The 12947-nt window shown below is 43.6% G+C and overlaps 1 protein-coding gene across 1 annotated transcript in view; it reads left to right on the forward strand.

Moving 5' to 3' along the window:
- Positions 1–2625: 2625 nt before the first annotated feature.
- il12rb2l (interleukin 12 receptor, beta 2a, like) overlaps positions 2626–12947 on the forward strand; it is a 55523-nt gene continuing 45201 nt past the window's right edge. The window contains exons 1-3 of the mRNA XM_028822637.2: positions 2626–3006; positions 3142–3221; positions 12032–12171. The gene's annotated coding sequence lies outside the window, so the exon portion shown is untranslated. The remainder of the gene's footprint in view (positions 3007–3141; positions 3222–12031; positions 12172–12947) is intronic.

Raw genomic sequence — 12947 nt, forward strand, 5'->3', positions numbered from 1 at the left:
ATCTATCTATCTATCTATCTATCTATCTATCTATCTATCTATCTATCTATCTATCTATCTATCTATCTATCTAGTGCCTTTCCTATCTATCTATCTATCTATCTATCTATCTATCTATCTATCTATCTATCTATCTATCTATCTATCTATCTATCTATCTATCTATCTATCTATCTATCTAGTGCCTTTCATATCTATCTATCTATCTATCTATCTATCTATCTATCTATCTATCTATCTATCTATCTATCTATCTATCTATCTATCTATCTATCTATCTATCTATCTATCTATTATACAGTATAGTGCCTTTAGTATCTATCTATCTAGTGCCTTTCATATCTATCTATCTATCTATCTATCTATCTATCTATCTATCTATCTATCTATCTATCTATCTATCTATCTATCTATCTATCTATCTATCTATCTATCTATTATACAGTATAGTGCCTTTAGTATCTATCTATCTATCTATCTATCTATCTATCTATCTATCTATCTATCTATCTATCTATCTATCTATCTATAATTATATAGTGCCTTTCATCTATCTATCATTTCTGCCCAAACCAGTTCTGCAATTCTCATTCATTTGATATGAATCTCTGGTCACTCAATGGAATTCCTCTAAAAAACTTCCAGTGAAACTTATGAGACTTTTGCTATATTTCTAATTACAAAATTAATGATATTAGAAATACTGTAGTACACCCCATCCCAAAGCTGATCCTATTAAATCCCGGTATTCCACTCTAAGTGAATTCAGTTCTTTCACCAGGATAGAGTTACCTTAGTTATGTAGAATCCTTTCCCACCTGAGACCCTCCACCTGCGTCCCTGACTTTTTTTCAGCTAAGTATCTGATGTGCTAACTGAGGGTTTGCTTGACATCATAAACTTATTATGAGATTATGGGGGTCTTCCCAGACTGTCTTAACATTGCTGTTATTAAACTCCTGCTCCAGAAAGATAATGTCGACTCCTCTGTGACAATTTTAGACCGATTTCTAAGCTGCCTTTCTTATGTAAAATCCAAGAACAGGCCGTCACTACAAAGCTAAATGATCACCTTAATAAACCTCCTGTTCGTGACAAGTTTCCGTCGGGTTTTAGAACTTGTTGTTTTTGATGTGTGAATGAATTATTATGAGTTACACAATTCTCCTTCACTTATGATTCAGCAATGAAATGTCTTATTTGAATTATGCATCTTAAAAGAGTTAAAACGCTTTGTGTATGGAAACTGGACAATGGCATCATGTGAAATGTATAGCCATCTTTTTCATTTCTAAATAATTATATATTTATATATAAATGATTTTACATTTATACAATAATAATTATATTTAAATTGATTAACGCTGACAATATATATATTTATATAACGACCTGCACACACCTATAGAGTTTATCAGTTACTAAATGATGTATTTGTGTTCCGTCACAGCAGATCCATCCACGGCAGACTGCAGTTTCTCTCAAGCGGGTTGTTTCTATGACTCCGCCACATGCTTGATGTTTTTCATGCTTTATGGACGATTCGCCAATCAAAACGTGGCACTCACTAGAGCCCTCCCTCTGCCCCTCCCTCTGCCCTTTGACGGCTGACATTGACAGTTTTCATTTCTTTGCGTATTTCGCCTTGCGTGTGGTGTCACTGAAATAAATGAGTGAAGAAATAATTCAACAAATATATGAAGCAACATGACACATCAGGCATATTTCATAACACATTTAATGATTTATGTTCCCATGTTGTTACTTTTTATTTATTTATCACATTTCACAACACCGAATGGGAGTCAAGCCCACTAACGGGCGCGTTTATTTCACGACAAACGATTCACAGTCGCAATTCTAGCAGAGTCACCTTTCGCTGTTAAAGTTCTGACAAACGCCCCGTAAAAATGACAGTCCCTTCAACGAGACAGGCCATTCTGTTCTCGTAGTGTCCCCGATCGTCGTCCAGCGTCACCTTTTGCTGTCCCTTTCAGCTGTCTCTGTATTAATAACGCCCCAAGGGGTGTCCACCTGTCATCTCGAGCCTTGTAAGGAATAACGAGAAATAAGCCGCGCTCAGCACACCTGTGAACATCCGGCCGTCAATCACCTGCCCAGCCCCGCCCATCTCCAGAGTGACAGCGCTGACTGGCTACTGCAAGACATTCATTTGTGTTTTTAATTAATTTTGTCCGAACTATTCCACCATAGGTGTGACGGTTGTGGACTTGGGGTGTTCTTGGAGGGTTGTTTGTTTCTTACGCACTGCCGATTTGGTCCAGCGTTGCCCCGCCGTCGCCGTGATGTCGTATGATGGATGGATGGCACGTGCCGCCGTCTCCCGTTTCTTCTTCATGTTAGGACTGTTAGGAGTTTTTGACTTTAATAGAGAGATGCATTGTGGGAAAAGAATAGTTTCGATTTCCCGGTTTGAAAGCACTGAGAGCCAAAAAGCGGCGAAATGTTTGGGTTGGAAAATAAAAGAAGCGATAAAGTAATAAGGGAAGCCTTTGTGTGAATACATGATGAAATGTGACACCGCTGTCATGAAAAACACAAAAGTGTCACTCCGGGCATTTGCTGCGACAGCAGTGCTGAGTCGCGAAGTCCTGTCAGTGAGTTGAAGTGCACAGGCTTGCCTTTCTTTTACTTTTTTTTCGATTTTAGCACACGGAGTTATTTATTTAATCATCTCATTTTTTTTACGGATTATATTCCAAGTTCATTTGGGCGCTCGCGTGCAAGTCGGGGTGAGGCGGCGATCGCTCCGGATGTCCGCTTTAAATTCGGAAGGATTGCGCAGCGTTCGTCTCGAGCCGTGCACGGCGGTGCCGCTCGTCTCCCCTCCTTCACTTGAACGTCGCACCCCGGACCGGGACAGCGGGGTTTGTCGCGCAGTAACAGATGGATGAATAAAGAAATAAAAAATAATAAAAATAAACGAAAACAACAAATCCGAGCGGCACGCGGCGCTTTGAGGGAAAGCATCGGCCCGGCAGAGCAGTGAGTACGGAGCCTTCATCCGCCGGTGGTCGGGCTGGGGGTCTTTATACAAAGAGCTTCAAAACTCAAAGTGGGGTGTAAACCCCGAGTAAGTCACCTCCGTGGCTGATTTTTGGTCCTTTCTCCGCCCAATAGGTCAGCCCGATTCCTTTGGACGATGAACAGCGGTGATGATTTTGTTGAAGGTGTAACACAATCAAACTCGAGCGTTTTTGGTAAGTCTGACCGCACTTATTGTCCCTGTACAAAAAAAAAAAATAAAATAAAAAAGATGGTGACTGTCGATTTTCATTATAACTTCAAACCGCTTTGTGACGTAAAATAAACATTTCTACCCAGGACTGCAATCTTCATTGACCCGCCTTGTATTTTAAAGTGTGGAACTCGGTAGCTGCTTCTCCACACGTGCTGAGATATTTACGGAAATAAACGTTTATAAAGTAAAATTAGCAGATAATTCCATTTAAATCCAATGGCCCTTTGCACTGATTTTAATTTTTAGTCCAATCTGCTTAGTCCTGAGCAGGGATATGTGGGGGTCTGCTGGAGCCTATCCCAGCTAGCGTGGGGCAAACCTGCCAGCCCATCACAGGGCACACATAAACACCCCAACTTCACACCCCAGGGGCCAGTTTGGGATCACCAGTCCACCTAACCTGCATACGGGATAATATACAAAGTCCATGGAGGGAGGACCGGGGATTGTGAACTCAGGTCGCCTTACTGTGAAGGAACTGCGTGTGCCACATTGCCACCTTGCAGCATGGCAGAACATCAAGTCTCCTAAAAGTGACCTATACAGTTAGGTCCATAAATATTTGGACAGAGACGACTTTTTTTCTAATTTTGGTTCTGTACATTACTACAATGAATTTTAAATGAAACAACTCAGATGCAGTTGAAGTGCAGACTTTCAGCTTTAATTCAGTGGGGCGAACAAAACGATTGCATAAAAATGTGAGGCAACTAAAGCATTTTGTGAACACAATCCCTTCATTTCAGGGGCTCAAAAGTAATTGGACAAATGAAATAACTGGAAATAAAATGTTCATTTCTAATATTTGGTTGAAAACCCTTTGCTGGCAATGACAGCCTGAAGTCCTGAACTCCTGGACATCACCAGATGTTGGGTTTCCTCCTTTTTAATGCTCTGCCAGGCCTTCACTGCAGCGGCTTTCAGTTGCTGTTTGTTTGTGGGCCTTTCTGTCTGAAGTTTAGTCTTCAACAAGTGAAATGCCTGCTCAGTTGGGTTAAGATCAGGTGACTGACTTGGCCATTCAAGAATTTTCCACTTCTTTGCTTTAATAAACTCCTGGGTTGCTTTGGCTGTATGTTTTAGGTCATTGTCCATCTGTATCATGAATCAATTTGACTGCTGTATTTAGCTGGATTTGAGCAGACAGTATGTCACTGAACAACTCAGAATTCATCAATAAACACTAGTGTCCCAGTGCCACTGGCAGCCATGCACGCCCAAGCCATCACACTGCCTCCCTCCACCGTGTTTTACAGATGATGTGCTATGCTTTGGATAATGAGCTGTTCCACGCCTTCTCCATACTTTCTTGCCATCATTCTGGTAGAGGTTGATCTTGGTTTCATCTGTCCAAAGAATGTTTTTCCAGAACTGTGCTGGCTTTTTTAGATGTTCTTTAGCAAAGTCCAATCTAGCCTTTCTATTTTTGAGGCTTATGAGTGGCTTGCACCTTGCAGTGCACCCTCTGTATTTACTGTCATGCAGTCTTCTCTTTATGGTAGACTTGGATATCGATACGCCCGCCTACCTCCTGAAGAGTGTTGTTCACTTGGTTGGCTGTTGTGAAGGGGTTTCTCTTCACCATGGAAATGATTCTGCAATCATCCACCACTGTCGTCTTCCATGGACGTCCAGGTCTTTTCGTGTTGCTGAGTTCACCAGTGCTTGCTTTCTTTCTCAGGATGTACCAAACTGTAGATTTTGCCACTCGTAATATTGTAGCAATTTCTCAGATGGGTTTTTTCTGTTTTCGCAGCTTAAGGATGGCTTCTTTCACCTGCATGGAGAGCTCCTTTGACCGCATGTTGTCTGTTCACAGCAAAATCTTCCACATGCAAGCACCATACCTTAAATCAACTCCAGGCCTTTTATCTGCTTAATTGATAAGGACATAATGACGGACTTGACCACAGCTGCCCATGAAATAGCCTTTGAGTCATTTGTCCAATTACTTTTGAGCCCCTGAAATGAAGGGATTGTGCTAAAAAAATGCTTTAGTTGCCTCACATTTTTATGCAATCGTTTTGTTCACCCCACTGAATTAAAGCTGAAAGTCTGCACTTCAACTGCATCTGAGTTGTTTCATTTCAAATTCATTGTGGTAACGTAAAGAACCAAAATGAGAAAAAAGTTGTCTCTGTCCAAATATTTATGGACCTAACTGTAAGGCTCCCATTGTGCCCTTCACATATCAATCAACCAACCTGGACTCGTGTCTTTTTTGTTTAAGTGCTCTTTTTGTGAATTTCCCATTGGGATTAATAAAGTATCTATCTATCTATCTATGTACCCAGGGTGTCTGAACTCCTCACAGGTGGCACAGTGGTGGTTGCTGTTGCTTTGCAGTAAGGAGATTGTGGGTTCGCTTCCCGGGTCTTCCCTGTGTGGAGAGCACTTTGAGTACTGAGAAAAGCGCTATATAAATGTAATGAATTATTATTATTGTTAAAATGCTGTTAGAGAGGAATATAGCAGACTAGACAAAAAGCCCGTTTCGATAACGTAAGATGAAACGGGGACGAGTTTGTGTCAGCAGTGTATGAAGAACAAAGATAGATAGATAGATAGATACTTTATTAATCCCAATGGGAAATTCACATTCTCCAGCAGCATACTGATACTATAAATAATATTAAATTAAAGATTGATAATAATGCAGGTGAAAAAAAAAAAAAAATAAATAAAAACAGACAATAAGTTTGTATAATGTTAAATGTTAACATTTACCCCCCCCCCCCCCCGGGTGGAATTGAACAGTCAAATGATAAGTAAGAAACAAATAAGAAAGTGATGTAAGTAATGATAATTAACTAAGAGGTTTGGGATATATATGAGTTTATCACGGCGAAAAATACTGTACACTTAAAAAAGACACGCTATCTATGACAACGTTTTTTGTTTGTATACTGGAGGCCTGTCAGTATGCAACTAAAGTTGTAAAATCTCTCTGTAGACTACATTTATGTGAAGACACTCTCACTGTTTGCTAGTAATTTCCCTTGATGTGGCCCATCTTTAACTTGCACCTTCACATCACTCGCCCGCTGAAAGTACTTAATAATAAAATGTTCTTACGTATTATTTTGAGTGTGAGGGTTGGCTGTGATCGGGGCTAATATCCTACGCCTGGGAGGAAGGATTTGCGATTTCAGAATAATAATCCCGAAATGCATAGGCTAAATCTGCCACATGCCACGATGAAGCAAATTTTCTCTTTAGAGGCATTTGTATAAGTTGGAAGTGAGACGGACTTTGAAATGTTTAAGTCATGAATGTACCTGTTGAAGACAGTTGTATAATGCGTAGGCTAAATCTGCCGCCTGCCGCGATGTTGGGGTTGGATGTCGGTCTCGTAAGGTTTTTCGGGCAGCGGCGCAGAAGGCGACTGCGCATTCGGCTTCGGATGGACGTGAGTGAGTGAGGAGGCAGGCGAATTATGTATTAAGATAAGGAGAAAGACGACCCGAGGAGATTCCGATTTCATAAGCTAATAGTCAAGGAGGAGGAGAAGTGAATCAGGAATAGTGAAGGAGAATTAAAAGTACAGACAATGGCATAGGACAGGGGTGGTAAACTCCAGGCCTGGTGGGCCGCAGTGGCAGCAGGTTTTCATTCTAACCCTTTTTACTAATCGGTGACCAGTTTTCACTGCTAATTAACTTTTTCCCCATAATAATAATAATTCTTTACATTTATATAGCTCTTTTCTCACCACTCAAAGCGCTCTTCACACAGGGAGGACCCGGGAAGCGAACCCACAATCTCCTTACTGCAAAGCAGCAGCAACTACCAGTGCGCCACCTGTGAGTTTGTTCACTTTAATCGCCCCGTTAGAAGAGTTCGGCCCTCTGAGTTGATTCCTTTCTTCATTAAATGGCAGCCAAACAGAAATGAGACGTGAAACGAGCCGACAGATGAGCAGCTAAACTGGGGCTTCAAACTCCAAGCAGTTTCACTCCAATCACTTTCTTAACAAGAAGCCAATTCTTGCTGTTAATTAAGCCCGTTATTTAATTCCGTGGCCTATTGCTGCTCTCATTCTCCCACAGCAGACATTTCCAAAAGAGTTGGTTTTCCATCCATCCATCCATCCATTTTCCAACCCACTGAATCCAAACACAGGGGGTCTGCTGGAGCCAATCCCAGCCAACACAGGGCACAAGGCAGGAACCAATCCTGGGCAGGGTGCCAACCCACCGCAGGACACACACAAACACACCAAGCACACACTAGGGCCAATTTAGAATCACCGATACACCTAACCTGCATGTCTGTGGGAGGAAACCCACGCAGACACAGGTAGAACATGCAAACTCCACGCAGGGAGGACCCAGGAAGCGAACCTCAGGTCCCCAGATCTCCCAACTGCGAGGCAGCAGCGCTACCCACTGCGCCACCATGCCACCCATGTTGATTTGCTGTTCGTCAAAACATTTTGGTGACCTGAGAGATCAGCCTTACCATGACCATCACCTTTCTTTATTTTCAGATATTGTGTGATGGGCACAGGGGAGCTGGTCAGGTGGCGGCCTGTTTTGTGTCTCATTATTGTTTGGCAGCTAATTAAAGAAAAAGAAACAACTATGGGGCCTGAGTCAAGTGAATTTAAAAGAAGTGATCAGCAGCAAAAACTGGTCACCAATTAAGAAGATGGTAAGAATGAAAACCTGCAGCCACTGCGGCCCTCGAGGCCTGGAGTTCGACACCCGTGACTTAGGAGATGCTTTTTTTGTGAGGTCTTGACATGTGCAGAAGTGGATAACCTCCTAGCAGTAACAGGGACTACTAAGGAGGGATACAGAGATTGTAGAGGGTGAGAAGAGCTGCTCAGATGAAGTAGGCCGAAATCAAACAAATCAGATCATATATACCCTGAGTTCTTAAGGAGGCTGGCGAGTACAGATAGAAACCCTTGACACGTATTTTTAGGAACTCCCTGTTCACTGAGGAATTTCCAAAAGACTGGAAAATAGCAAATATCATCCCATTATATAAAAAGAGTGACAGGGCAGATCCTAACAAGTTCAGGCCAGTAAGCTTAACGTGCATCACAGGAAAATGAAGTTGAATGAGCCCCACACATGAGCCAATTTAGGGTCAGCCATTCGTCTTTGGATTCTGGGAAGACATGGGGAGAACATGCAAACTCCACGCAGGGAGTGGGAACAAAACCAACGTTAAAGCACCTAAGATGCACAACAAGTACAGTGCGCTGCGATGCAGCAACGAGGAGTAAGGAGCCTCGAAACCAGAAGAGGTACCCCGTCCGTCTGGTGTCTCGTGTTTTATGTACCACGACGGAACGGAAAATAGGAAAAGTGAATGAGATGGAGATTGCGTCAGAACTCGCCGTTCTTGTTAAACCTTCAGGGAGGGCTGTCCATTTTGGTGAGCCCACCATACCCGAAAGGAAAAGCTGGAAATCGTCACAAAGTCATCATATTTGTCATCCCCCTGAGATTTCTGGTCATGTGGTCTGACATCCTCAGGCAACATGATCGCATTGGTCTGGAAGTCGTGTAATGTGACGTCCACTGTGGGCGCGGAGTTCGAGCTTTTTATGCAAGTCCACTGGTGTTTCTGTAGCTCTGTGGTCCACACCCTAACCCTTGATCTTCCTTGGTCGGCTGCTTGTGCCCGTCAGAAGATCAGTGACGTGCGGTGAGGTTCATGGCTGGTGACTCCTTCAGGGTCAGATTTATAAATATATGAACCCCAAAGAGTCGCGTATTCACTATTCAGTTGGCACATTGACTGCTGGTGATGTTTCGTATCTCATCAGCAATCTTTATACACACACAGGTAAGAATAGAGCGGTGTATCAAAACGGATTTCAATTTTGACCTTTTTAAAAGCTTTTAATTCTGATGCTTTCATCAATTTTAATACAGACTGTTCAACAAAAGGATAACAAGAAACAAAAAACAATATTTTTTTAAAGGTCAAAATTAAGTTTTTAAATATTAGATTGTTTTTTTTTCTTAGTCTGATCCCATTTTTTTATAAAATTGAAAACCGTTGATGGTCTTTACCTTTATTTGTAAATGACATAACAAAATGTGGAAAAAGTGATGCAGTGTTAATGTTTGTGAGGCTCCACCTGCTGGAATGACAAATGCAATGCATTTTATTACTATAAATGTTTGTGATGCACCATCTATTGGAATGAAAAATGCAGCACATTTTACTACTTCAAATCTTTGTGATGTACCATCTGTTGGAGTGACAAATGACATGCAAATGTCTGTGTTACATGCTCTTTGGCATGGGGTTCCTAAAAGCAGTGTTAATGTTTGTGATGCACCATCTGTTGGAATGAAAAATGCAGCACATTTTACTACTACAAATCTTTGTGATGTGCCATCTGTTGGAGTGACAAATGCCATGCAAATGTCTGTGTTACATGCTCTTTGGCATGGGGTTCCTAAAAGCATTGTTAATGTCTGTGATGCGTCATCTGTTGGAATGACAAATGTAATGCATTTAATTACTACAAATGTTTGTGATGGGCCAGCTGTTGGAATGACAAATGCAATGCACTTAATTCTTACACGTATTATAAAATACATTCCAACAGATGGCGCACTGCAAGCGTTGACACTGAGGGCTCTGTTGACTGCTTAGACTTCACTCTGTGTTAGGTGGGTAGCACAGCTGGTGTTGTTTTATTCTGACAATCAAGGAGGCCCCCTCAAATAAACACCATCCATCCATCCATCCATCCATTATCCAACCCGCTATGTCCTAACTACAGGGTCACGGGGGTCTGCTGGAGCCAATCCCAGCCAACAGAGGGCGCAAGGCAGGAAGCAAACCCCGGGCAGGGCGCCAGCCCACTGCAGTGAGCCTATCCTTCTCCATGAAAATCTCGGTCAATTACTTGTAAAAATTTCTTCTTATTTCGTAATCTTCCATTGTGGCAGTCAGTTAGAACAAATAAAAATAAAAAGCAGAGCGCTGCGGTGCAAGTGACTTTCTGACGTTGCTAACTTATCGGCGCCTCAGCGTAAGAACAGCAGGCAGGAGCGTCTGTTGGGCTCACATGCGCCCCCTTCAGGACGGCATGGTACCGTCTGCCTCACACTGTGCCTTTTCACTACGTTTATCAAAAGTTTATCAAATCCAATTAGCGCAGTGGTAGCGCTGCTGCCTCACGTTATGGAGACCAGACGTTCACTTCCCAGGTCCTCCCTGCGTGGAGTTTGCATGTTCTCCCCGTGTCTGCGTGGGTTTCCTCCCACAGTCCAAAGACATGCAGGTGAGGTGCATTGGCGATCCTAAATTGTGCTTGGTGTGTGTGTGGGCTGGCACCCTGCCCGGGGTTTGTTTCCTGCCTTGCGCCCTGTGTTGGCTAGGATTGGCTCCAGCAGACCCCCGTGACCCTGTAGTTAGGACATAGGGGGTTGGATACTGGATGGATGTTCTGTATTCACGTTCTGTGTGCAGTTATTTGGTTCCAGAATGTATTGATTATTTATTCACAGTCCCGTGCCATTATTTTGTTTTACAATCGGGCGCCGCCATGTTATTATTCCGCTGCCTGTTGCCATGGAAGTTGCGTAGAATATCACTGCGCCATGCGTCACTAGTACGACCCTTTAAATTCTCCACAAAACGTCTTTCGGTATCCGTGATTTGGGTAAAAACTCTTTAACGACTGAAACGCGTTTGCTTTTTCAACTTTCTAAAGTTTCTGTCTCTGTGATTCAGCTTTGGTCCATTAGGCTTAGTCTTAACGGTTTGGATTCGTTTCTAGCTGATAAACGTTTTAGTCTTCACGACTCTGGGCAGAATAACAATGTGGAATTCTGAGAAATCGTCAGTCTGATGTCACATTTTTTTAAACCTGCTATGACAAAATTGATTGGGTCCCCAGTTCTTAAGGCTGATCCTCCAATTAGCTGTGACCCCCCCCCCCCAGTCTCACTGAGATGGCACAGGTGGTGAACCAGCTGAGGGGGGGGGGAAAGACTGCAGGGATCTGTGGTATCCGTGGTTGAACATCTTTTTGTGCATCTCCAGGCTGGTGGTAAGGCTGTCCTCCTGGCATTGCAAGCAATCTTTGCTTCCATTTGGGAGGCTGCCATCATCCCAACTGACTGGAAAACTGGACTAGTCGTAACATCTGACTGTGGCAGATAGAGGGTCATTTCCACAGGGTAGGACTGGACCGCGTGTCTGCCTGGGGGTGGGTTGCCAACCGGGATCCCGAGATGTTTCGACGTGTAATGGGTGCGGCAACACGCTGTACCAGTGCATGCTCCCCAACTTGACTTGACTTATGACAAAATGGTGGAAGAAAAAGAAAATAAAATGTCTGAGATTGCCGGGGAAGATGCCATACCGGCGCTGTCAGCTGACGAGCTCACGATGCTTGAGAAATGTCGTGAAGGAGTCGTGCAGTTGGACATCCCCTGAGTGTTCTAGTCGTGTGTATCGACCTGCTCAGGCGATGAGACCCTCAGCCGCCGTCGTCAAGTCCACTCACACATAGAGCAGAAGTCGTGTAGCGTGACGTCAGCTTTATTCGCACCCTTTTGGGGCACCGTTTACACCAAGGTGCTCAATTTGTTTTTGAGATGTGCGAGAAAAGGCCAACAAAAGATGATCGGAGAGAACGTGCAAAACCCAGGCAGGGAGCGGACCCCGGACTCAAGGAGCCATGACGCAGCCGGGCTCAGTGCTCGGCCATCTTGTTGATCTGTCATCAGTGAGCTTTTTACCAAATACTTGGTGAAGATAATTCTCTTTTTTTATTTTTTCCTGTAGTGGACTGAAAGGGCAAATGAAGCCTGAAGTGAAGTTTCCGGAGTGCTACACATTAATCCAGCTTTAATGTCTGATCATCTACAAAATAGTTAAAGAACATAACCAACTGGAGAAGCTTATGAAGGCTCAGATATTTTATAGTAAGTACCATCAGTCTCTTTTGTCACTCGCTGTGTCTATTTGAGTGTTATGGCCACCTTTCCGGGCTGTGATGGCTTTTCTGCAAGTTCCTGGCGGAGTGGGCCTCGGTCTGTGGGTGGAGTTTGTTTCAGCATGTGGGCGGAGTCAATATTGATATGAGGGAGGAGTTGGCTTCAGTATGTGGGCAGAGTCGATATCAGTCTGTGGGTGGAGTTAGTTTCAGTATGTGGGCGGAGTCAATATTGATATGAGGGAGGAGTTGGTTTCAGCATGTGGGCAGAGTCGATATCAGTCTGTGGGTGGAGTTAGTTTCAGTATGTGGGCGGAGTCAATATTGATATGAGGGAGGAGTTGGTTTCAGCATGTGGGCAGAGTCGATATCAGTCTGTGGGTGGAGTTGGCTTCAGCATGTGGGCGGAGTCAATATTGGTATGAGGGAGGAGTTGGTTTCAGCATGTGGGCAGAGTCGATATCAGTCTGTGGGTGGAGTTGGCTTCAGCATGTGGGCGGAGTCAATATTGGTATGAGGGAGGAGTTGGTTTCAGCATGTGGGCAGAGTCGATATCGGTCTGTGGGCGGAGTTAGTTTCAGTATGTGGGCAGAGTCAGTCTTGGTCTGTGAGTGGAATCAGTCTGTCTGTGGGCGGAGTCGGCCTCAGTCTGTGGGCTAGCGGAATTGGCGTCGGATCAAGTGTGGCTGGGCTGGCTTTGGTCTGTGGTCGGGCACAGCTGTCATGGGTCTCTTGGTAGTACAGAAGACCACCATATCACACTGC

Source organism: Erpetoichthys calabaricus, chromosome 17 (genome assembly GCF_900747795.2).
Source record: "Erpetoichthys calabaricus chromosome 17, fErpCal1.3, whole genome shotgun sequence".
NCBI classification, from domain to species: Eukaryota; Metazoa; Chordata; class Cladistia; order Polypteriformes; family Polypteridae; genus Erpetoichthys; species Erpetoichthys calabaricus.